This window comes from Neodiprion pinetum, chromosome 3 (assembly GCF_021155775.2).
Source record: "Neodiprion pinetum isolate iyNeoPine1 chromosome 3, iyNeoPine1.2, whole genome shotgun sequence".
Lineage (NCBI taxonomy): Eukaryota > Metazoa > Arthropoda > Insecta > Hymenoptera > Diprionidae > Neodiprion > Neodiprion pinetum.
Genome location: NC_060234.1, coordinates 12,881,972 through 12,906,043, shown reverse-complemented (window position 1 = coordinate 12,906,043; position 24,072 = coordinate 12,881,972). Strand labels below are relative to the sequence as shown.

At 43.5% G+C, this 24,072-nt stretch overlaps 1 protein-coding gene across 1 annotated transcript in view; it reads left to right on the top strand.

Moving 5' to 3' along the window:
- DAT (Sodium-dependent dopamine transporter) overlaps window positions 1-24,072 on the top strand; it is a 509,482-nt gene that overhangs the window by 354,830 nt on the left and 130,580 nt on the right. The gene's annotated exons all lie outside the window — the stretch shown is intronic.

The following is a 24,072-nucleotide window of genomic DNA, read 5'->3' as shown; positions in this document are numbered from 1 at the left end:
AGGCAAATGGCGAACACTGGAAGAATTCGAAAGAGACATTACACACGCATTTCAAGACATACAACATAGGGACAGGCTGGAACAAAAAATCAGAAATTACGTACAAGGACCAACACAAAAAATCACACAATTCCTAATACAATTTAGAACACTACTATCACAACTAAAACCACCATACCACCCACGAACACAATTAGACTTGGCATACAGAAACATGAAAATAGAATACAAGGCATACATAAAACCATACGACTTCGCGAACTTCGACCAACTGAAAATGGCCGCAAAAGAATGGGAAGCGAATATCGAATGGGAAAACACGAGACAAACAATATTAAACAACTACACACACCCGCGAGAAGCCTACACACACCAAACACACCACACACAATACATCCCGTACAAGTACACACAAACACAACCCCGCCCAGCAATACTCCCAACACCAAATATACCACCGGCACTCACAGACAACATACGACGAAACCAAACAAACCAAAACACGCAACAGACTCGATACCCCGCAATCACGTACAACTCACCGCACTACACTCAGCAACAAACACAAACGAACCCAAACACAGGCACAACACCACGCAGATGCTTTAACTGCAACCAACCCGGGCACTTCAGATGGCAATGCACACAGGCACAGAACCAGGGAAACGAGTAAGGGTTGACCCAGCAAGGGTGGAGGGCAACCCCACAAACAACACAAACACACCCGAAACAGTAGCACCTACGACAGATAACAACAGAACGGAAAGTAGATTCCACATCAGAATAGAAATACACGGTCACGAATATAACGCATTAATAGACACAGGCGCAACACACTCATACCTAGGCGCAGAAGTAATACAAATACTACACAACACAGATACACAAATAAACGACACGCCCGACAGAACAGCTACAATGGGAAACGGAACACAGGTGACGATAGAAGGAGCAGTAACACTCCCAATACGCCTCGGCAACATAACAAAAGAAATTAAGTTCGGATTAATATCAAACTTAGGCTCGCAATGTATCATTGGTAACATCGACTTAATAAGATTTGGAATACTAATAAATTATGGAAAAAACACATGGTCACTGATAGACGACCCACAGACACACTACCACATGCAAGCTAGACCACAAGAACTACCAACACCACTCAAAGAATACATACAAATACATCAAACACGAGAAACACGACACCAATCAACACAAACACACACAAAACAAGCAAAAGCAGCAGAAAAATTAGAAGCAACAAAACAACAAACAAACCCGAAAACAACAGAAAGACATGAAAACACAAAAAAAAAACAACCATGAAACAAAAACCACTAACACCAACACTACCCAGCACAAAGACACCACCGGAAAACACCCCCCTAAAAGACAACCCACAGAACACACAAGTCACAAATAAAAAAATCACACCCACAAACGCACAAACAACAGACGGCACACAAACCAGCAAAGAAACCGAACCACAGATATGCGCAGGAATACAAGAACTCACACAATCACAACACACACAACTACAGACGACAATACAACAGAAAATCTCAACACTAACAGGCCAGCTCGGCCAAACACACCTAATTAAACACAAAATAGACACACAAGGACACGCACCCATAAAACAAAGATACTATATGGTATCACCAAAAATTAGAGAAGCCATCCACACAGAAATACACAAAATGCTGAGAGAAGACGTGATAGAACCATCAGAAAGCGAATGGTCGAGCCCAATTGTCATGATAAAAAAACCAAATAACACATATCGCTTCTGTCTAGACTTTAGAAAGGTTAACTCAGTATCAAAAAAAGACGCATACCCACTACCATACATGACAGCAATATTAGACAAACTACGGACAGCACAGTACATATCAAAAATCGACTTAAGCCAAGCATACTTCCAAATACCACTCGACAAAGACAGCAAACACATAACAGCCTTTACAGTCCCGGGAATGGGCTTATTTCAATTTAAAAGAATGCCATACGGACTGACAGGCGCACCAGCGACATTCCAAAGACTGCTAGACAGACTCATAGGCCCAGAATGCGAACCATATGCATTCGCATACTTAGACGACATAATAATAGTAACACAAACATTCGACGAACACTTACAAAGACTAGAGCAAATACTCAAAAGAATTACAGACGCAGGACTAACAATAAACCCAGAGAAGTGCGAATTCGGATGCGCACAAGTAAAATATCTCGGATACATAGTAGACAGACACGGACTACACATAGACCCCGACAAAACACAACCCATAGAAAACTACCCTAGCCCAAAAACAATAAAACAATCACGGAGACTAATTGGCATGGCATCATGGTACAGACGCTTCATACCTAACTTCGCACACATTACAGAACCACTAACACGACTACTGAAAAAAGACCAGAAATGGCACTGGGGGGAAGAACAAGAAAACGCAATGAACACAATCAAACACGCACTCACATCACCACCCACACTCGCATGCCCAGACTACACACAAACATTCACACTACAAACAGACGCTAGCGGAACAGGGATAGGTGCCGTACTAACACAATCTCTCAATGACGAAGAGCATGTCATAGCCTACGCTAGCCGTGCGCTAAGCGAGGCAGAACGTAAATACTCGACAACTGAGAGAGAATGTTTGGCGGTACTCTGGTCCATTAAAAAATTCAGACCCTACGTTGAAGGATACCACTTCAAAGTCATTACAGATCACCACGCACTGAAGTGGCTTAGACAATTAAAAAACCCCACAGGCCGACTTGCACGATGGGCACTAGAACTATTAGAATACGACTTTGACATTACACACCGAAAAGGTACAATGCACGACGTACCAGACGCACTTTCAAGACGACACGAAGACGAAGAACACATAGAAACAATAGAAGACACGACAGACAAATGGTACACATACAAGAAAACACAAGTACAAACACGCCCAGAGAAAAACGAATCGTGGCGAACCAGAAACAATCAACTATACTTCCACCGCCCTAACCCCCTACACTCAAACCTCCTACCAGACACAAACCCATGGAAACTAGTCATACCCAAAGACAAAATAACACATATACTACACGAAAACCACGACGTAACACAAGCAGGCCACTTAGGGATCGAAAAGACATACCAAAGAGTAGCAAAAAAATATTATTGGCCGGGGATGTACAGAGACACAGTAAACTACATAAAAAAATGTGACACATGCCAAAGAACAAAAACAACACAAGCGCGACCGGCAGGACTAATGGGCATTAGAATTATCGAAGAACCGTGGACAGTAGTAGCCTCCGACATCATGGGCCCACTCCCACTATCAAAAAAAGGAAACCAATATATCATAGTGTTCGAAGACCTATACACCAAATGGGTGGAAATCATACCGATACGCAAAGCAAACGCCAAAACAGTAGAACAGACATTCCACTCACACGTAATATCACGATCGGGTACACCACGCATACTACTGACAGACAACGGCACACCATACATAAACAAACTCATACGCGAACTGACACAAAAATTCAACATAAGACACGCAACAATCCCCCCATACCACGCACAAGCCAATTCCGTAGAGCGAGTCAACAGAACCGCTAAAACAATGATCCAAGCCTACGTAAACAACGACCACACAGAATGGGACATACACTGACAAGACTTACAATTCGCAATCAATACATGTACACACACATCAACTAAACACACACCAGCCTTTTTGAACCTAGGAAGGGAATTAAATCCCACACAATGTCTAAGAAATCAGTTAGAGAACGACGACGAAGTAGAATTACAAGACACAGACAGATGGACAGACCACTTGAGACGACTACAAATACTAAGAGACGAAGTACAGAGGCACTTAATAGAAGCAAACGAAAAACAAGCACACTACTACAACCTACGAAGACGAGACATTCAATTCAAGGAAGGAGACAGAGTACTGAAAAAGAACCATACACTCTCATCCGGACCAGAACGAACGACAGCTAAGTTAAGTAAAAAATTCATAGGCCCATACATAATCACTAGAAAAGTCTCACCCACAATATACGAATTAACAACAGAGAGCGGCAAAAACATAGGAAAATGTCACATAGAAGACCTAAAATTATACACATAATCAAATAGGCAATAAAAGAACCACGCCCAACAACACACCTCGAAAATAAACTAACATGTGTATTCACCCCACAGAAACACAACATGGAAAAGCAGCAACCTAAAATACCGGCCCTGATGACACTGCGACTGACGAGACCGACAACAACGACAACACAGACAGAAAGAACACCACTATTGCAAACACCAGGACAGGCCCCACACCCACACCGATACGGACGCGACGGCACACACCACCCTGAGACCCGACGAACCCTACTACCGACACCCACCACATACATACAGGTAACACAAACCACCACAACAACAACACACATAACAACCACTGCACCCACAGCCACACAAAGACACCCACAAACACACACACCGATGACCACACACACAATTACACCCTCCGGACCAAGGCAATGCCCGAAATGCAACGGGCTGGTCCGGGGCACAAAATACACAGAACACATACAAACCTGCACACAACCTAACACAGACACACCACACCCACCACAAATTATCACACACCCACCAACAGTTACCCACACCACACGAACCACGGCCACACACATGACTACACACACACCCAACAAGAAACAAACACCCCATACAACCACACGCCCCACACCCACACCAACACCACGGCACACACCACCCCCCGCATCAACCCCTCAATGGGCACGCACCAGATTCGCGAGACCACAGACGACAGAGAACAGGATCTTACAGACATTCGCCAACATGGACAGACACACAGAATCGACACAGACAAAACAAACATGCAAACAACACACAGGACCACACCCCGAAATAATAGCCATAATTGCAAGTTTACAACCAGCAAGCACCCTAGACGACGAATTACCAGCACAAAGAGAAAGATACATGACCAGACGGGCACACGAACGCACAAACACCGACGAAACAGAAGCCAGCACCTCAACACACCAACCACACACCACACATCAAACAGCACCACACAAAACACAACCCCCCAACACACCAGACACCGACAGCGACACAGATTCCACCACCTCCACCGCAGAGACAGTTATACACATCGAAACCACACACACAAGCACGCTACAAACACAAACGACGGACAACGACACAGACAGTAACACCGACACCACCTCACTCACTGACACAGTCGAACATACACAAACACCCTAACCAGCCACACACACCACACGGGACTCAAAACGATACAAAAAACGAAAATCAATACGGAAACAAAAAAAAGAACAAAACAGGAAACACTAGACAAACTGACAACACCAAACGGACGGACGAACAACGACGCACACACAACACGGGACGCAATACGATACAAAAAAAAAAAAAAAAAAAAAAAAAAAAAAAGGGGGGACTAAACAGAAAACACCAAATACACTAACAACACTAAACCGACGGACGAACAACGACAGACGGAGGCCAAAGAAACAGAACACAACCCAAAAAGAGAGAAGAGAAGGGAGAAGAAACCACGAGCCATGAGGTACAAAGAACAACGCAAAAACTCACCAAGACCCACACCGACGAGAGCCACCGAACCAAAACCAAAAATTCAAGTACAAAATAATATAAGAATAGAATAAGTTTATATAAGAGAAAAAAAAAACATGATTTTGATTAAGACACACGAGACCAAGTAGAATAAGTAGATATAAGACGACCCACAACCCACACCAAACACACATCCCGCAAATACAACCCAACCTCCATCCCTTAACCCCGACAGATCGGAGCAGACAACACAGAAACAACAAAAATAACAAAAGGAGAATACACAGACGAAAGGACCACAAAATCCGTCACCGAAACCGGCTCACCCTATAGGCCTCGCCCCGCGTGGGGAGGGGGGAGTTGTGACGTTGCACCTAGAGTGCAAGTCATAACAAACCCCAAACCCGCGGGGAAGAGCCGAACGGGTGAGTCCTGTCCCGTCGGGAAAGACCCGAACATAACCGAAGCCCCCCGACGCTCGGCAGAGCCGAGCGCCAGATTCAGTACGAGCACGGAAGTAAGAGCAGCAACACCTGAGCAGCCCAGCCTAAGAGCGAACGAGAGAGAGACAGAGAGAGAAAGAAAGAGAGAGAGTCACAAACACACACCGATACACCCAGCTACACTCCACCACACCTCGAGACACCCACACACACGCCGACGACGCCAGGCTAGCCTGCATTCTACCGCCGATCTGCTCCTCCCCTCGCAATACCAACCCTTTCTACCACACACTCCCCGTCACACTACACCACCCTCCCCTCGCAATACCAACCCTTCCGACCTCATATTCCCCGTCACCTCCCACACTCCCCCCCCCCCCCCCCCCCGCGCGCGTATCTGTAAGTTAATATTAAGTAACGCTAAGGGCTGAGGCGTGATCAGCCCCCGCTCAAGTCTACAACCCTTTTGTACCTCTTAGTTTAAGTCGACCCCTTTTACAAAAATACACACACCAAGTTTTACCTTTCACATCCGCCCCGTCTCTAATTGTCTCTTCCCCCCCCCACATTATTCGTGCGGACTCAAAACCCGTCACAGTCTTTAGACCAGATTCCAAAATTTGAGTAGCTTAACAAACTTTCCATCAACGTTTATGGTGAAGATAGTACGGAAAAACAAAAGCGCAGTGAAATGGTACCCATTTATTTGAGCCGAAACAAGTCTGACAAACCTGTAATTCATCTTTGAGCGATAGGAACTGAGATCACTGACGATGACGATGGGGAGGAAACAATACTGAAATTCGAAAATTTCACGCACAAAGAAACCGTTCCGTTCTGCATCTACGCAGATCTAGAATGTTGACTGGAACCTACGCTCAAAAAGATGGGTACAATAACAATTTATCAGAAGCATCTTCCATATAGTATAGCTTACTATCTACATTGTGCGTTCAACGATTCAATTTCAAAATTCAAAATTAATCGTGGAGTGACTTGCATTCAATGGTTTGTGAATGAGTTGGAGGCATTGGCACATTCTTTAGAACCTTATTTCAAAACTGTTGTACCGATGGAACCGCTCAATTTCAATCCGATCAACGAATTTCATTGAACAACAGTGTGTCGTATTTGTGAAAAACCGTTCACATTCACAGACGTAGAACATCGTGATCACTGCCATTTCACGAAAAAGTACCGTGGTGCTGCTCACCGCAGCTGTAATCTGAATTACCAAAATTCGCACACAATCCCAGTGATATTCCACAATCTGTCGGGTTACGATTCGCATTCTCTGATCAAAGCACTGGCTACATCGTTCGAGGAAACAATTGAGCTTCCACACGTGAACAAAAAAAAGTACATTTCTTTCACATAATATGTCAAGGAGACAGATATGAAGTTCAGATTCATAGATTCGTAACGTTTCATGCCCAGAAGTCTTGAGAAATTAGCAACGTATCTCGGTGATGACCAAAAATCAATGATACGAAAATTTTATCGTAGCTCAGATAAATATCAGTTAGTGACCAGAAAAGGAGTGTTCCCGCACGAATACATAGATAGTTGGGAGGAGCTCGAGGACAGACGTCCACCATCCAAACAACAATTCTACTCAAAATTAAATGATCGGGATATATCGGACGACGACTATGCACATGCATGTAAAGTTTGGCAAACTTTTAACGTTCAAACTTTGAAAGAGTATTCGGACGTGTTTTGACAGACGGACGTGTTTTTACTAGCCGACGTTTTTCAAAATTTTCGACAGAGCTGTTGGACAACGTACAACCTGGACCCGTTACATTATTACACCGCGCCCGGTCTGTCGTTTGATGCGATGTTGAAGTGTACAGGCAACGAGCTTGAGCTTCTCACCGACATAGACATGGTTATGTTCATCGAAAAAAGTATTCAAGGTGGTGTGTCACAGTGCTCGAACAAATACGTCAAGGCCAACAATAGATATATGGGAGCGAAATTCAATCCTGAGGTCGAAGAATCTTATCTCATGTACTTTGACGGTAATCATTAGTACGGTGCTGCTATGAGCTTTGCTTTGCCATACAGTTCCTTCTAATGGGTATCAGACTTCGGACAATACGACGTTCTTTCCATCTCGGACGATGCAGAGTTTGGTTACATACTGGAGGTGGATTTGGAATATCCTGAGGAACTGCATGAAGTTCATGAGGATTTACCACTGTGTCGGGAGCACTATGTACCTCCGATTTCGGATGAGAAACAGACGAAAATGACGCCCAAGCCACTTTAAAAGAAAAACTACGTTGTTGACTATAGCGTTTTGAAACAATGCTTACAATGAGGCTCAAGATTACTCAAAATTCACAGAGTTCTCAAATTCAGGCGAACCCCGTAGCTCGAAAAATACATAGAGTTGAATACCGATTTGCGGAGAAAATCTCACAACGAATTCGAGAAAAATTTTTACAAACTCATGAACAACGCAGTTTCTGGCAAAACAATGGAAAATGTTAGGAAGTATAGAGATGTCAGGCTGATTGCGAAATGGGATGAAAGACACGGTGCTAGAGCTACCATATCTGAACCTAATTTTCACAGCTGCACCGTTTTCGACAAATATATAATTATCGTCGGAATGAGTAAGACGAGAGTCAAGTTAAATAAACCATTGTATGCAGGTTTCTCCATCATGGATCTGTCTAAAACATATATCTACGATTCTCATTATGATTATATTGAACGGAAATTTGGCAACCGAGCAAGATTAATGTATACCGATACCGACAGTTTGATATACCACTTCACCGTCCCCGACATATACGAACATATGAAGGAGGACTTGCATAAATTCGATACGTCTGATTATCCGCTTGACAACGTTTATGGAATGCCTCTAGCGAACAAAGAATTTCTCGGCTTGATGAAAGACGAGAATAGGGGAAAAATAATTTTGGAATTTGTAGGATTAGGAGCAAAATTGTACGCATTCCGAGTCTTGGGAGATAAGAAAGACAATAAACGCGCCAAAGGTGTCAAAGGATCAGCGTCGAGAAAAATACCGTTCAACGATTATTTGGAATGTGTGTTGAACCGTGAAAATTTGTTCACAAATCAGCATTTGATATTCAGTCGAAAGCATACGGTATACACCGTAGAACAGCAGAAAGTGGCACTGAGCGGATCGTGTTTCAGAACACAACGGACACGCTTCCGTCGGGCTACAAGCCTACACCTTAGCTTTGTAATTTATAACTGTACTATGATGAAATCATATTATTATCGGGTATAAAATGAAGAGGCACATACGTTTTTGCGAAAATTCATTCATTCAATGTTACAAATCCGATTCGTTCATCCCTCTGTTGTGTGAATTGTCTAAACCCAACCATTAAACATATAGTTTTCTTTTAGGCTTCTTGAGCAACTTCTCCACCAGATAGATGTCCGGCTGTTTAACCTTGAAGAGCTCTTGTTCGGAGAAACCAGCAGCGATGGGTTGATCTCCATAGTCTTCGAGCTTGTACGTCATAGGATGAGTATTTTCCACTCGAATTATCGTCAATATTCCAGTCGTCCAATTGGGACTGCAACCTTTCTCGAAGACATTTTTGAATTTGCTGATTCGAACTTTGTCGCCGGATTTGGATTTTGCCGATATGGTAGGTATCGCTTGAAGCCCTCCGTACGCCGGACGTAATAACAGCCTTTCGTTCTTAACGGTGACATCCGACGGTTTCATTCTTATGGTTCGGTGTTTGGCGTTGTTGTAAGCCGAAACCAAATCAAATGAGATGTCGAGCCACTTGTAGCTTCCTTGCATGCTGAACCGCGTCCACATTTTACCTTTCAGCGTGCGATTGAAACGTTCGCAGATCGAAGCCTTCAAATTACTGTACGTGGAGTACAGTTTAATTCCGTAACGTGTCATAAGCGACTCAAATTTCGAGTTGTAAAATTCCGTTTCTCTGTCGACGTGTAAATTTTTCGGTACCCGTCCTTGGGCAAGCACAGATTCCATTGCTTTCGTAACATCATCTCCAGACTTGCTCTTTATCGGTACAGCCCACGCATACCTTGAAAAGACATCAATAACTGTGAGCATGTACTTGTAGCCTTTATTTTGTCCAGCGTATGACATCATATCGACAAGATCCGCCTGCCAGGTCTTGTCGATGCCGCGCACGTCTACACGTGGACGCGGGTAATTCCGGCGTGCAGGCTTATGCAGTTTCGTCACTAGTACTTGCTTTTCCTCGTTCATACTCTAACGCTCTTAGTAGGGTGTCCAATTTAGAAATGATTTCAGCATTTCGAATTGACAGGTCTTTACCTGTTTTAAAGGCTGTGTGAGAACTATCCAAAGCTTTTTCCGTGGTAAGCTCTAAAGCTTCGATCATATGACCAAGGTTGTCGATTTGTTCTTGCAGCACGTTGAATTTTCGTCTCAAGATTTTGAAAGTTACAGCATTGTGCGGCTCTGCGGGATCTGCGACATTGCACTGTCTCTTGTTCCGTAAATCGTAATGCCCGTCCGCTGTTATTTGAAATCCTACACCCGGAGGACCGGGAGTGCTCGACGTGTTTTTATCCAGATGCCGTCCAAACACGTCGACGCTCATCTCAGTAATGAATTCAAGAACGATGGGAGCTGCTTGATAAATGATTCCTGTTTCGCGTAGCTCTTCGATAATAGAGATTATTTCGTTATTGTGACTTGGATTTCCCGCTGCCTGAGATGCCAGAAGTAAACGAAGATGCTCCACCATCTCGTTTGGATCATCCCAGGAAACGTATTCCGTTTCAACACCTTGTCGAGTGATCATAGCTTGCGGAAGTACACTTTTACCCTTTCGGTGAGGTGATGGGGAATAATCCGACAATAAGGCAATGACATTTTTGAATTTGTAACTGTTATCGTTTTAAACAGCCACATCGGACGAGTAATACTTTTCAAGTGCGTTCGTTGCGAGGATTATGTTTCTAAAATTTTCCCGATCTCCGGCGCTCACAGAAGAACCGTCAGGCTTCTTTCTGAACGGAAGTTCCAGCAAACCTTTCGTTTTCGGGTAACGCATATCGCCAATACGAATGTAGTCACTCTCAAAAGATATCACCGAATCACCAATCATTTGTCCGTTTGAGAGGTTGCGTACACCGTACACGTTGTCCAATTCACCTTTCATCTTCGCATCTCTCGTCGGTGCAAAATAGTCATCCTCGATTTTCTCGCCCGTGTTTCTTCGATTGTTTCATCTCCTGCCGAAGCAAAGGAATCGTCCAATTTCGAGACAGTTTCATTTTTCGTTTCATTCTTCATCTGCTTTATTTCTTCATCAATTTCATCCACCTCTTGTTTTACAGGTTTAATATCTTTTGTAACATTCACCAGTTCTTGCAACGGAGTCACTACTGGTTTGAAAACGTCACTCAATTTCTGAATCCTAGATCCCTTGCCCGACTTGAGCAATCTGTGTTTTCGACGGATCGCAGCACTTGCTTGAGCGATCTGATGTAGGACATCTTTTTGCTTGGAAATTCCAGAGCTCAGCATGTTGACGCAACTGAGTCTGCAACGCTACTACGTCTCTCGCTCTAAAACGTTAGATTTTATTTCTTTTCCAGGCTAACAAAAGAATCAAATCCCCTCCTGTATCGTCCTTCGTAGAGCTCACTGTCTTTGTCGATCACCAGAAAGCCGTACTTCTCATCGTGCCAGCATGCAGAGGACACACTTTTAAACTCTGTGTGAGACATATCGGTGTTTGCATAGTCGTTGTATACGTGTCTCAGGTTCATATCGGCTCGTTTGAAAAACACGATCAAGTTTACGTTGTCGCACACGAGATGCTTGGGAATACGCGCGTACGTCTGACAAAGATAGAAACAGTAAACGTCGTGATGTTTACCCATGCAAAAGTAGGCTCTGATATTCTCCTGCTTCTCGCACCCTACATCGTCAAATATGATTATTGAGTTGGGCCGTGCTTCTTCCGGTGTAATCACTTGCTCACGCTCGGTAAACGCAAAATACTCCGTATTCTCGACATTGTCTAACAATTGCTTTAACAATTCGTATTTCGGGTGGATGAGAGATTTTGAATAGATGTGGATATTTTCAAATCTGAGTTCGTTGGGATGGGTTATAAGTGTGAGCGACGCATTAGTTTTACCACAATTTGACGGCCCACAGAATGTTGCACGTACACTATTCAAAAGTAATTCACCGTGCCGTTTGTGCCTTTCGACATTTTGCGCCGAAAGTTTCTCAAAATTCATGACGGGAAGCTTCGTAGGTTGTTTTTCAAACCGCATCTCGGACATGACTGATCGGATTTGCTATAAATATCCCGTTTTGAAGCACTTTTCTTCAGTCAACGCACGAACATGATCGCGTACAGAGGTGAACGAAGCAGCAGGCGGTAACATCGTGTGGGGGTTTGGTAAGGGTCGGGTAAGGGTCTGGTGAATAAATTCATCAACAGCTTCCCAGTCGAATTCCATGTACCTGGTTATCAGTACTGTGGGCCTCGTACAAAATTAACAAAGAGTCTCGTGCGGGGTGATCCGGGAATCAATCCCCTTGACGCAGCCTGCAAGGACCACGACATTGCTTACTCGCAAAATCGTGGAAATCTTGAAGTTAAAAACGAGGCTGATAGGGTGTCGGCTGAGAAAGCTTGGAAACGGATTCTCGCAAAGGACGCAAATTTGGGTGAGAAGGCAGCCGCTTGGGCAATAGATAATACAATGAAAGTAAAATCAAAATTCGGAATATGAATTCGAAAATCAAAAAATGTAACCTTGAGAAAAATTATGAATGCTGAAAACGTTCTATGGTTCCAAGCAACGATGAAAAAGTAGCTATCGAATCTGCGCTCTAGGGAGCTGAAAACGCCGCAAAAAAAAAGCCGGTGGTAAATGTGAAGTGCGAACACCTCGCGTCCTACCAGTACCTTCAAAAGTCGGTGGTTTTCTACCGTTTCTGATTTCTATTCTCGCTGGACTTAGTGCTACAGGCACGTGAGCCGGTGGTGCGGCAGATATAGCAAAATCTGTGAACGGTGCAAGTGCTGCTAAACGAGAACTAGAAGAGAGCAAACGACACAACAAAACTATGCAAGCTATCGCGTTGGGCAGAGGGCTTCATATGAAACCGTACAAAACAGGTCTTGGTCTCCATCTTTCGAAAAACTAGATGCGATGCTACCACATCAAGCATTGACTGATTGGGACTTGTTGAAATATGCAAGAATCTTTAAGGTTCCGCATTTCCGCGGTGTTTTCATGCGAAACGAAATGCCCAAAAACGGTCCCCGAAAAAACGAATCAGCTCTAATCAACCTTCACAACACAGACGGTCCGGGAACACACTGGGTTGCATACAAGCAACGCGACAATAATATGTATTACTTTGACAGTTTCGGCAACCTCCAACCACCCTCAGACCTTATAAAATACCTCGACGTTGGTAGTGTTAAATACAATCATGAAAGGTACCAGGATTATGACACATTTGAATGCGGACACCTGTGTCTGAAATATTTGAGTGGTGAGCTATACAAACATGGTGCGTGATTCATCAAAGTCAGTCTACCACTCGCAGTCACGGATGATTCGTTAACGTTAACGATTTCGGGAACCTCTTCGATTCTCGAGGCACGATATTTCCCACCGATCGAACTTGCTTGTGATAAAAGTTATGCTCCTGGTTTGGTAGAATTGTTAACCTTTAATTTGATTCTCAACGTTGATGTTGGTCACAACAAAATTCACGTAGCTGATAAAGTGATCACCATACTCACCAGCAGCTACGAGATCGAGGACATAGAGAAGTATCTTCCAGACCTTCTACGAAATACAGATATCAGGCTCGACATCAAACCCAACAATAATACCTTACGTAGCGAAATCACATGCAACCACACGATTAACTTTGAGCCAAATGATTCCAATGCTCCACTTTTGGGATTCACATCACGTGTATTGGAGGTTGATAAAACTCACGAATCAGACGTGCCTGTAACTATACTCAAGGTCAATGCGTTTCGAGTCGAGTGCAGCATTACAACGGGTGCCTACATCAATGGACATGAAGTAAACACTATTCACAAGTTTTTCCCGACTGTCGCACCAGGATTTAAGATCGTGAAAGTACCGTCGCACGTCATTTACCTTCCGATCACCGTCAGGACCGTAGATCACGTTCAGCTCCGGTTAGTGGATCAAGACGGAGACCTGGTTAATTTTTGTGGAGAAGTTATTACTGTGAGACTACATATCAAATCGCAATAAACGATGGGAATTGTATGCAACAGACTGTCAAAGAGTAGGTATATCAGTGAGTCGGCATGCCCCGATCAAGTCAGTCATCGATCGATTCTTGAACCGTCAACACCTCGAAACGTGGAGATCCTGATAGCTCTGGGTCTGAAACTGACACCTTTTGGAAGAGGAATTTCCGACAACTAAAAATCCAATTTTGCTGTTTTATCATCTGCTACGTACCATTGAGAAAGAAATCTCAAACATTCAAATACCAGTCGTCTTTGACGAATCCGTTGCGCATTGCGAGATTCACGCTCACAAACGCCTCGTCAACTTTCAACAACAGCGATGAAATTCGAATCACCGTTGAGCATCAGGATTTATGCATATTACCCAGCAAAAGTTCGGTACATATCCATGGACGACTCCTCAAACCTGATGGTACAGCTACTGTGAACACACAGCTCGTAAACAACGCGATCTGTCATCTGTTTGAAGAAATTCGCTACGAAATTAATGCAGTTGAGATTGATAGAAGCAAGGACGTTGGCTTGGAAAGTCTCATGAAGGGTTACGCTTCCCTGCACCCTGGTCAGACTTGGCTGATGGAGAACGCTGGATGGCTTGATGTAGAAGAAAAGAAAAAATTAACCGATGCCGAGGGTAATTTTGACGTACTGATACCGCCCAACATGATATTGGGTTTTGCCGAAGACTACCGTAAGATCGTTGTGAACGCGAAACATGAGTTAATTTCGACCAGATCAAAAACTGACGTCAACGCAATCATGCAGACTCAAAAGGAGGAATTCAAAATCACGATCAATGCAGTGAAATGGTTAATACCGTATTTGAAACTTGCGGATCAGAAAAAGTTGACCCACCAAATTTCATTCAGAAAGATTCGCCTATTCCGATGAGCTTCCGCAGTTGGGAATTATACGAATATCCCTCACTTCCCACAACATCGAAACACGTTTGGACTGTGAAAACTACCACTCAGCTTTAAAAACCTCGGTACGTCATTTTGGGTTTCCAAACAAGTCGAAAGAACAAGACCGGCAAGAACCCAAGTCATTTTGATCATTGCAATATCACGGACGTCAAGTTATTCTTAAACTCTCAATCTTATCCGTACTGTAACCTGAAGCTCAACATGAGTCGTAATCTGTACGTGCTCCTGTACGAGATGTACGCAAACTTTCAAGCTACCTACTACGACAAGAACTCCGAGCCGTTGTTGACAATGAGTGAATTCCTTCGAGACGTCCCCTTCTTCGTTATCGACTGTTCAAAACAAAACGTATCTTTGAAGTACGGACCTGTCGACATCCGTCATGAATTTGAAGCTGAAGCCAACTTTCCCACTGAAACATCGGCGTACTGCTTGATTGTTCGCGATCGTATTGTCGAATGCAACCCGCTCAGTGGTGGAGTGAAAAAGTTGGCATATAAGCTGACCCGTTCCCACCATCTCGCACAGTTCAAAGATGGAGCTTATCGTTGACATACAAGGCTTTCGTAGACCTTACAACAATACCTTCACATTGAAAGAATTGGCTATAATTTTCAACTACTCGGAAGCATCGCCATCAATGTTTTTCTTCAAGCCACTTTACGAATGGGATTGTCTGGACGTCAAATACAAAAGCCAAAATTCTTCGTTCGAACGCGATTTTCACGGTTCACCTTGGAGCTGTGGAACCACACCGTTTGAGGAAGTTGAGTGGACCATTGAAGACAGGCTGTGCAAAGCTGGAATGGTGTACGTAAAAGGAGAAGAAAAACGAAATCGGTTGCTTAGAATTGTCCCCACAGTTCGAATCATCGATTTGCTGGACTGTGGCTTTCCGTTGCTTCAAACCTTGCAAAAAACTTCAGCTGTGTCTCTAAGATGTGACGTGCATACAATACCTCACGCAATCTGCGCAGCACAAAACGTTTTGATACTTCAAAATTGGCTACAAAATCGTCATACTGTTCGGATGGTGATAGTGTATGAGTTGTGTTACTGCGCAGAAACGTCGACAAGAACGGTCCCGCATTCCTGGCAAATACATATAGTATCCTGGTTATGATACTGTTGAATAAAATTATTGTACTATCGTTGTGAAGTAATCGTCAACTGTACCCTAAAAATTGTACTCAATAAAACTGTTTTTCAAAGAATATTCATGAATTAATTTCACACCTTCACCTCAGCTCTTGAGAGAGAATTTTTTTCAATACAAAGCTTATGTAAGATTCAACCTTGCTCTCCATCCTTGACCGAGCTGTACTCAAACCGAGTCATGTTTTGCATTCCTAGAGCGATAGTAACCCAACACCGCAGAGCCTTGGTTCTGAATGTAACGCAGCTATCGGTCGACCTTGCACTCTCGTCTTGACTGAACCCCTTCAAAATCCATCGTAGAGTTCACATTACAGTCACAAGACGCAAACGCAGCTCGAAACCCTCCATCGTAGCTTAGTGGTGTTCGACTTAACATTTTCTTAGATTTTAAGACTTAATTCCGGTTACAATTACAAGGTATAAGACGTACGTAGGATTGAAGGTATACGGGATGGTTCAACGGTAAATGAAAAAATATTCATAATTTCAATCTTTTTTCTTTTGTTTATTGAACGTAAGACTTCCACAAGACACTGGATATTTAAAGGTGATACTCAGATTATACTTATACGAATTCAAGTTGTTACCGTACGGTCCGCCAAGATGGCGTAGATGCAACCGTAACTCCTTACTGGCTGTCGTCGCCTCCTGGAACAAATCTTCATCTTCTTGGAGGGCCTTGGTCAGTCGGTTCGGTCGAAATATCGTGAGAGAGTCCTCCAAGTACAGAACGATTTTATCCCCAAATTTCGTTTTAACCCGACGAACGCCGCTGACTCGGTATTCGAAGTATACTTCGAGGTCCGAAAGCTTTTTCAAGGGCAGAAGTGTCTGCAGGCGAGCGACTTCGTTCAATTTTGAAAAGTCCATGATCGTTACTGTCGAGTTGTATGTACTCAAAATCTCTTGTGAGTTGATTGAGGTCAGATCTGATTTTCAGCAGATGTTTTGCTTCTCCAATATTCTTGATGAGCAGTTCTAGTCGTTTCTTTAATTCACGTGGTTGTTTCAGAGCACTTCTCATTTGCAAGAAGAACAGCTTCAGACTGACGATGAAGTTTTCACTTTTGACTTATACAACGTTCCCCCACCACATGATTTGAAATTTGGTGGGGGGTAAAGATGATCACGTGGTTGATATCAAATACGTATGTTTGTGTATGCGCGCGCACCCTTTAGCATTCTCAGAACGATAGTAACCCAACACCGCAGATCCATGGCTCTGATTGTACCGCAGCTATCGGCCGACCTTGCACTCTGGTCTTGACTGAACCCGTTCAAAATTCATCGTAAAGTTCACATGACAGTTACCAGCCAAAGAGAATGTCACGTGGTTGATATCAAACCGGCATCCGAGTAAGTGAAAAAAAATTCTCAAAACCATTAATTTTAGAATGTCGCGTGTTTGATAACGTGGGAAAGGAATGTGGGGTGGTTGACGTTACACATCAGCAGTCCTACCGTGGGAAAAGAATTTGAAGTGGTTGATGTTAAACATCAACAGTCCTATCGTGAGAAAAGCATGCCGGACGGGTAACCGACATCCAGGTCGGTAAAAAGGTTCACATCCCCCGCTGCGCCCTCTACCGTTGGCAGGCGAGCACTACATAGAGACTCTGACCTTCGGTCGGTAAAACAGCACGATTTTGACCTTCGACCGATAAGAATTTTTGGTAAGGCAGTGCGGTTTTTGACGTTGACCGATACAACTGTCGGTAAGGTTGCAGGTTCTTGACCTCAAGTCGGTACGGCAGAGCACGTTTTATCCGACAAGAGTGGGGGTAACCTTCAAGGGTTTGCGTCTGGGATTCACGGAGCGGCTCGGTCGGTAAAGAAGGTATTTGTACTCAGAACTATCATAGCAATACTACTTATGTAGGTCAAAGATATAGGCAGGAATTTTGTACGTCGATCAGCCCACAGTATGTGCCCTTAAGGTTCCCTCCTCAGGGAGCATTGACTCTATATGAACAGGAATGAAAAAAACGTCATATTTTCTCATCATTCAATAATTTTTCAATTCAAAATTTGCGTCGTTGGAGACGATTTCTGCAGTGGGTCTTAGAGCTATTTTTGCTCACCTCACTTATGTGGTTGGTGCCTCTTTCTTTTTTAATACCCTGTTTTCAATAGCTTGAACACTATAAAAGAAATATGGTTTTTTTTTGTTGCTTGTTCGTACAAAATAAATGTTCTATGAGGAGTGCTTATACTAGGGTCGAAACGTTGGAATAAATTCTTGCGCACACTTTTGACATACATATCCATGATTGTTTTTCACGTCCTATTTATGTCGTTGTCTGAGATTTAATAGTGATGGTGAATCATTAGTAATACTTGGGAACTGGGAAGTGGCGGCGCGGCGGGAGGAGGACTCAGAAAGAGAAAAGGCACTTTTGGCATGCTTACTCGGCTATGGCCTGTCGATAACATCGAGTTGTTCATTGCAATTCATGAATGACTCGAAACGATCCAAACAAAAATTCCTTTTAAGAAAATTTAGGTCTTGTATACATTCGGTGAAAAAAACTCAAATTTTCTGAGATCAAAGTGCCTGCGCAAGGAAGTCTTAGCATAAAATTTCCAGCAAACCGCTGACAAAAGTTCCTTGTGCACACACTTTCATCTCAGAATATTCAAATTTTTTTTCAGAACACTTATTACCATATGTCATCTGAATTTTGTTGAAAGAAATTTTTGATCACATTTTTTTCTATCATTTCGAAAAGGAAGAACTCGATATTATCAAAATTTTATCTGAGTTTCTCCTTAAACAGAACCTTCGTGCCGTCTCATCGGCAGTGGTGTTCATACTCCCACGCGTGGACTTGGATTTCTTGCACATCTTCACGACTTTTTGTTATTTATTGATACGGAAGTCAAGCGGTCGTCTCGCTTCCCCAGTATATAAACGTACTTGCACTGGCAGAGATTCAAACATACGCATTACTTCCGGCTTGTCCGTGGTCAGGAGGTTTCATTTGTCTCAGCTGGCTACCCACGACAAGCTTACCATGAAACTTGAAATCGATGCAGGGCTACCCTTTTTGAATACCTTGGCCCACAAGACTACACACAGAGACCTGCATACGAAGGCGTACCACCAGGCACCGCACCCGCGAAAGTACCTATATTTCGGTTCTAACTACTTAAGACGGACAAAAACGGCTGTAGCACAATCCTTTGTCCAACGTGCTTATCAACTGTGCATTACTACAGAACAAAGCCTGAAAACTGAACTACGAACAGTGGAAGACACGCTCAAGAAGGATGGCTATTCGGAAAAAGTCATCTAGAAGGTACATCTTTTGATTTGACTTTTTAGTCATCACTGAAACGACAATTAAGCTAAGTGGAGCAGTACCCAAACCATGATGACGATTCCGTACATCCCCAAATTGGAAAAAGAATCCGTCGTATCTGCTCTTTCCATTGTGACGTTACTTATTGGCCTCTACCTTTCACGCCACAAATCTTATTCTACTACTAACAAAATGAAACATATTTACAGAGGTTGAGAATATTCAATAAATAAAGGACATGAATTTGCAAAAAATATGGTGATGCAAAAATATTACGTTTATTCAGAATCAATCTGAGAGAAGGTAAACGGTAAACTTAGTGTAAACGTGGATCAATCAAAATTATAAAAATAAATCATTCATGCACTCTCGCACTCCAATTAAAATACGCCTAATACAGAAATTTAAAAATGACAAAAAAGGAATTCTTGCTGTTGATAATGACGCTAAATTATGGAATAACTCGACTTTGGGTGAATGACTCTTCACAGCAAGAAGTATGATTCTATATAAGGCATTGTGACAAAATTTAACCATGTGAATTGTAACGTGGCATTTCGGTTAGGCCATGTAACACTTTATTGAACCTGAACAACTAAGAACCATAAATAATTAAATCATAAATAAAATAGTCGACAAAATTGTAAAGATAAAACCGTAAAAATAAAACAGTTCAAATAAAAAGATTGCAAGAAAAGGTAGAAATAAAAGTGTACAGATAAAAAAAAAAACAAAAGCTATACATTCATTCAAACATTCACACATACACACCATTAAAAAAATACACCTTCGATACACCATATGTTAAAATCAACTGGTTCCTTGTCTTTGTCGTTGAATACAGTTGAAACAGATAAGTCCCTTGCCAATCCAGATATTCTTCTCTTCTTCACTCTCGTTCGATGGATAATTAGAGCTCTGGTGTTCACCTTTAGGTTCCGTCGTTTACCCACAATGAGATGGGGGATGAGAGCAACTTGGATCGTGGCGACATCGAAGATTCGGTGAACTTAGTATGGTGTATATGTGACTTTATAAATCTTATAACTGGCTAGATTTTCTACTTCTGCGGAGTATCATTATTGTAGGTCTGTACTGGTTGGCGTCTTTCCGCAGAGTCCTTTTCGCTTCTCTCCTCCGGACCTGTTGCCGGTTCCGCCAGACTGGTCAACCGCGCACTTTCCTTGCGTCCGGTCAAATCCGAAATATTGCCGCCCATATTCGAATGAATGTAATCGTTACAGCCTGCCCGTTAGAAGGTACTGCCTGAACTTTGGGCGGAATCCAGGAATAAGGGTTTAGGAAATCGAGTCGCGAGATAATCATCGAGAGCGCCAGAACTAGAGTCACGCATCCGGGCTTCGACAGGGACGAAATAGCGAATTAAGAATAAGATATTGCAGGCTTTTGTTTTTATTTTTTTTTTTCGAGTACACCGGCCACAAGCCAGCGACCAACTCCGACGCCGAAGATATTTCGAGGCAAGGCGAAACCGCGGAGATCTCGCGGGAAGGATACCGAGGCTGCGGAGGGGGAGATAACGCAGATCCCTGCAGCGCGGGAATCCAAGGCGGGCGCGATTCCCGTTGGCGGCCGGCGCGCCGCAGTCTCCCCGCTCACCCCGCCTACACCCAACCGAGGCAACCGCGAGAGACCAGCTAGCGATGAGGGAGCACCACCCCGCCCAACCCCAGGGCTCCGTAGAGCTGCGCGGAAGACGACATCGCGATCTAGCGTTAAGTTCTGCGCCGCGTCGCGACGGCAGGTGCGCGTCAAGTTGCGCAATCTCCGAAATCGATGACAGATCGATTGTTGCGCATTCTTAGGGTGATGACGTCGCGAAGGATTAGCGTGACGAGATCGACGTTGCGGCCGATCGGCCATCTGAGATCACTCTAGTTCTGGCGATCAAGTTAAAGGGTTTGAGTGGTTGCGCGAAAAAGTTCGTTGGGTTGCCAGGCACGATGGACGGAGACCGAGATGAGGGAGTTGGAAGCTTCGTGAGCTGGATGTGGAGCGGTGAGCGTTGCTGATATCCTCGCGATCGAATTTCGAGAGTAATTGAGCGAGGGCTTGTCCGAGAAAAAATAGCCGTTTGTAATTTGCGTGTCGAAAAATCCTCGAAATTCGTTTGCCGATTATTTCGTTTGGTGACCGTAGCCTGAGTTGCGCGTAATAAAGTAGAGCCAATTCTGAGTGATCGAGAAGATCGAATCGAGCCACGTTTTGAGCCGAGGCACTATTGTCTCGAATTTGAGTGTAACCCAATTCCGTTACACGGGGTCACGTCAAATCAGTGCGATAAAGTATCATTTCTCGTATAGGTCGCGAGCCGTCGGAAGGGGAGCGTTCGAATTCGCGAACCGCGTCCCGACGTCACGGAGAAAGTTGAGCTCGGGTGCGTGTTAATAAGAATTTTCTTTTGTAGAGGACAGTCGCGGGTAACGCGACGAGCCCCTTTTTCGTTGGGGCTTTTGTATTATTGATAAGTAATAAGGTGGCGATAAACGCCCGTAGGCATAAGCAATTTTTTTTTTTTTTTTATTTTATTTATTACCGATTGCGGTCACCGTGTCGGTCTGGATTTCGGTTCCGGTTTCGTCGAGGAGCTTATTGTTAAGTTGGCGATTAGCGCCATTCCATAGAGGACGATCGCGGGTAACGCGTCGGGTCCAATATTGTTTTTGGTTTTTGTGAGTTAGCGTTTATTATTAAGGCAGCGACTAGCGCACGTAGGCAGTAGAGGTCTTCTAGATATATTAATTTTTTGTTCTCTCTTTTTTTTGTTAAACCTAAGTATTAATGTTGAATCACGCATAGCGACTTACAAAGTATTATTTCTCTGGCTTTGTAATTGGAATCGCGAAGAGCGACTCTTGCAGTATTATTATTTTTATTTTTGTATTATCGCTGGCTAGAAATACATTATTGGAATTTTATATTAACTTGGCCAAACAACGTGTTGGCGTACGTGTTTCGTATCTCTCTATACCCAAAAATTACCTCTCCCCTCTCCGCGGTATTGAACTGCCGAGTATCTGGTCGCGGTATATCGCCTTACCGATTTCGAGGCGTGTTGATCACGCCAGGCGCCCAACAAATTTCGCGATCTCGTTTTAGGTCCAGGATACCTCGCGGACGCCGATTTATTGTGCACGCGGAAAGTTCTCGGTCATCTTCTCCGAGTGACCGAGGAGCGAGAAAAATCCACGTCACAGAATATAATAGAACGAGAAATGAATGAATGTGGCACAGGCACCTACTATTCATTCATTTCTTAACTTAGCTCGGATCTTCCTGGTGAAGTGGGCGGCTTGATGGCTCCAGAGATTTAACAGTTGCTGGTGAATTTGCGAAGGAATCAATAATTGACCGTCAGCAATTATTGATTATGATGTCCATGCGGATCCTCTCTCGATGATTAGTTTAAATTTTAAGGCCAAGAGATATATGAGTCTGCTTCTTTACAGCTTTTATTATATATAATAATAAATAATTCAATACACCTATTGACACAAACAAAACCTCCTAACTGCGGGCAAGCCACGAAGGAATGCGTATACGGGATTCCCTGCCAGTGTGGGTACGTTTTCGTAGAGAAAACACGAAGACCGCTTGACTTGCGAATCAAGGAACACCAGACAACCGTGAAGATGTGCGAGAGATGCAAGTCCAGACTGACAGAACACGCGTGGGCGCATGAAATTCACTAGTGAAGGGACGACACGAGAATTCTGTTTAAGGAACCAAAGTTAGTCCTGCGTAAGATCAAGGAAGCAGTCTGTGTCGCGTTGATGAGTACTGCAGTGAGCCAGCTGAGTTCAGAACTTGGTAACTATGGCTTAGCCTGATTGGAAAAGATGCGACGAAGGCACTTCACAATAACACAAACCACTAGATGGTGCCTCAAATGAATTTGAATTAAATCAAATTACCGGAATAGTTAATTCAATATGCGGCGGTCGCCATATCGCTAGCTTCAGAAGACGAGAGCAGATTCCAGCGCCCGAAATATCAAAATAAAGTCGGAAAGAAGCAATGGGCCTGGTCCCACCGGCGCTCGACAAGGGAAGTAGGGTGGGCTCCCCCCCCCCCTCTTTAACTCCCAAATATGACTAACGTCTCATTTATGTTAGCTAGAAATGCCTCAAATCCAATACTTTCGATAGCAATTTCGACTAATTCGAGCCAGCCCTTACGATTGTGCGACAACATTTAATAAAAAATAATAGCGATGAGATAGAAAGATGATCTGGATCAGATGGAAAGCGTCACATGTTTAAGTTTTAGGACCTTGCAAAATCAGTCCTCCATTCGTTC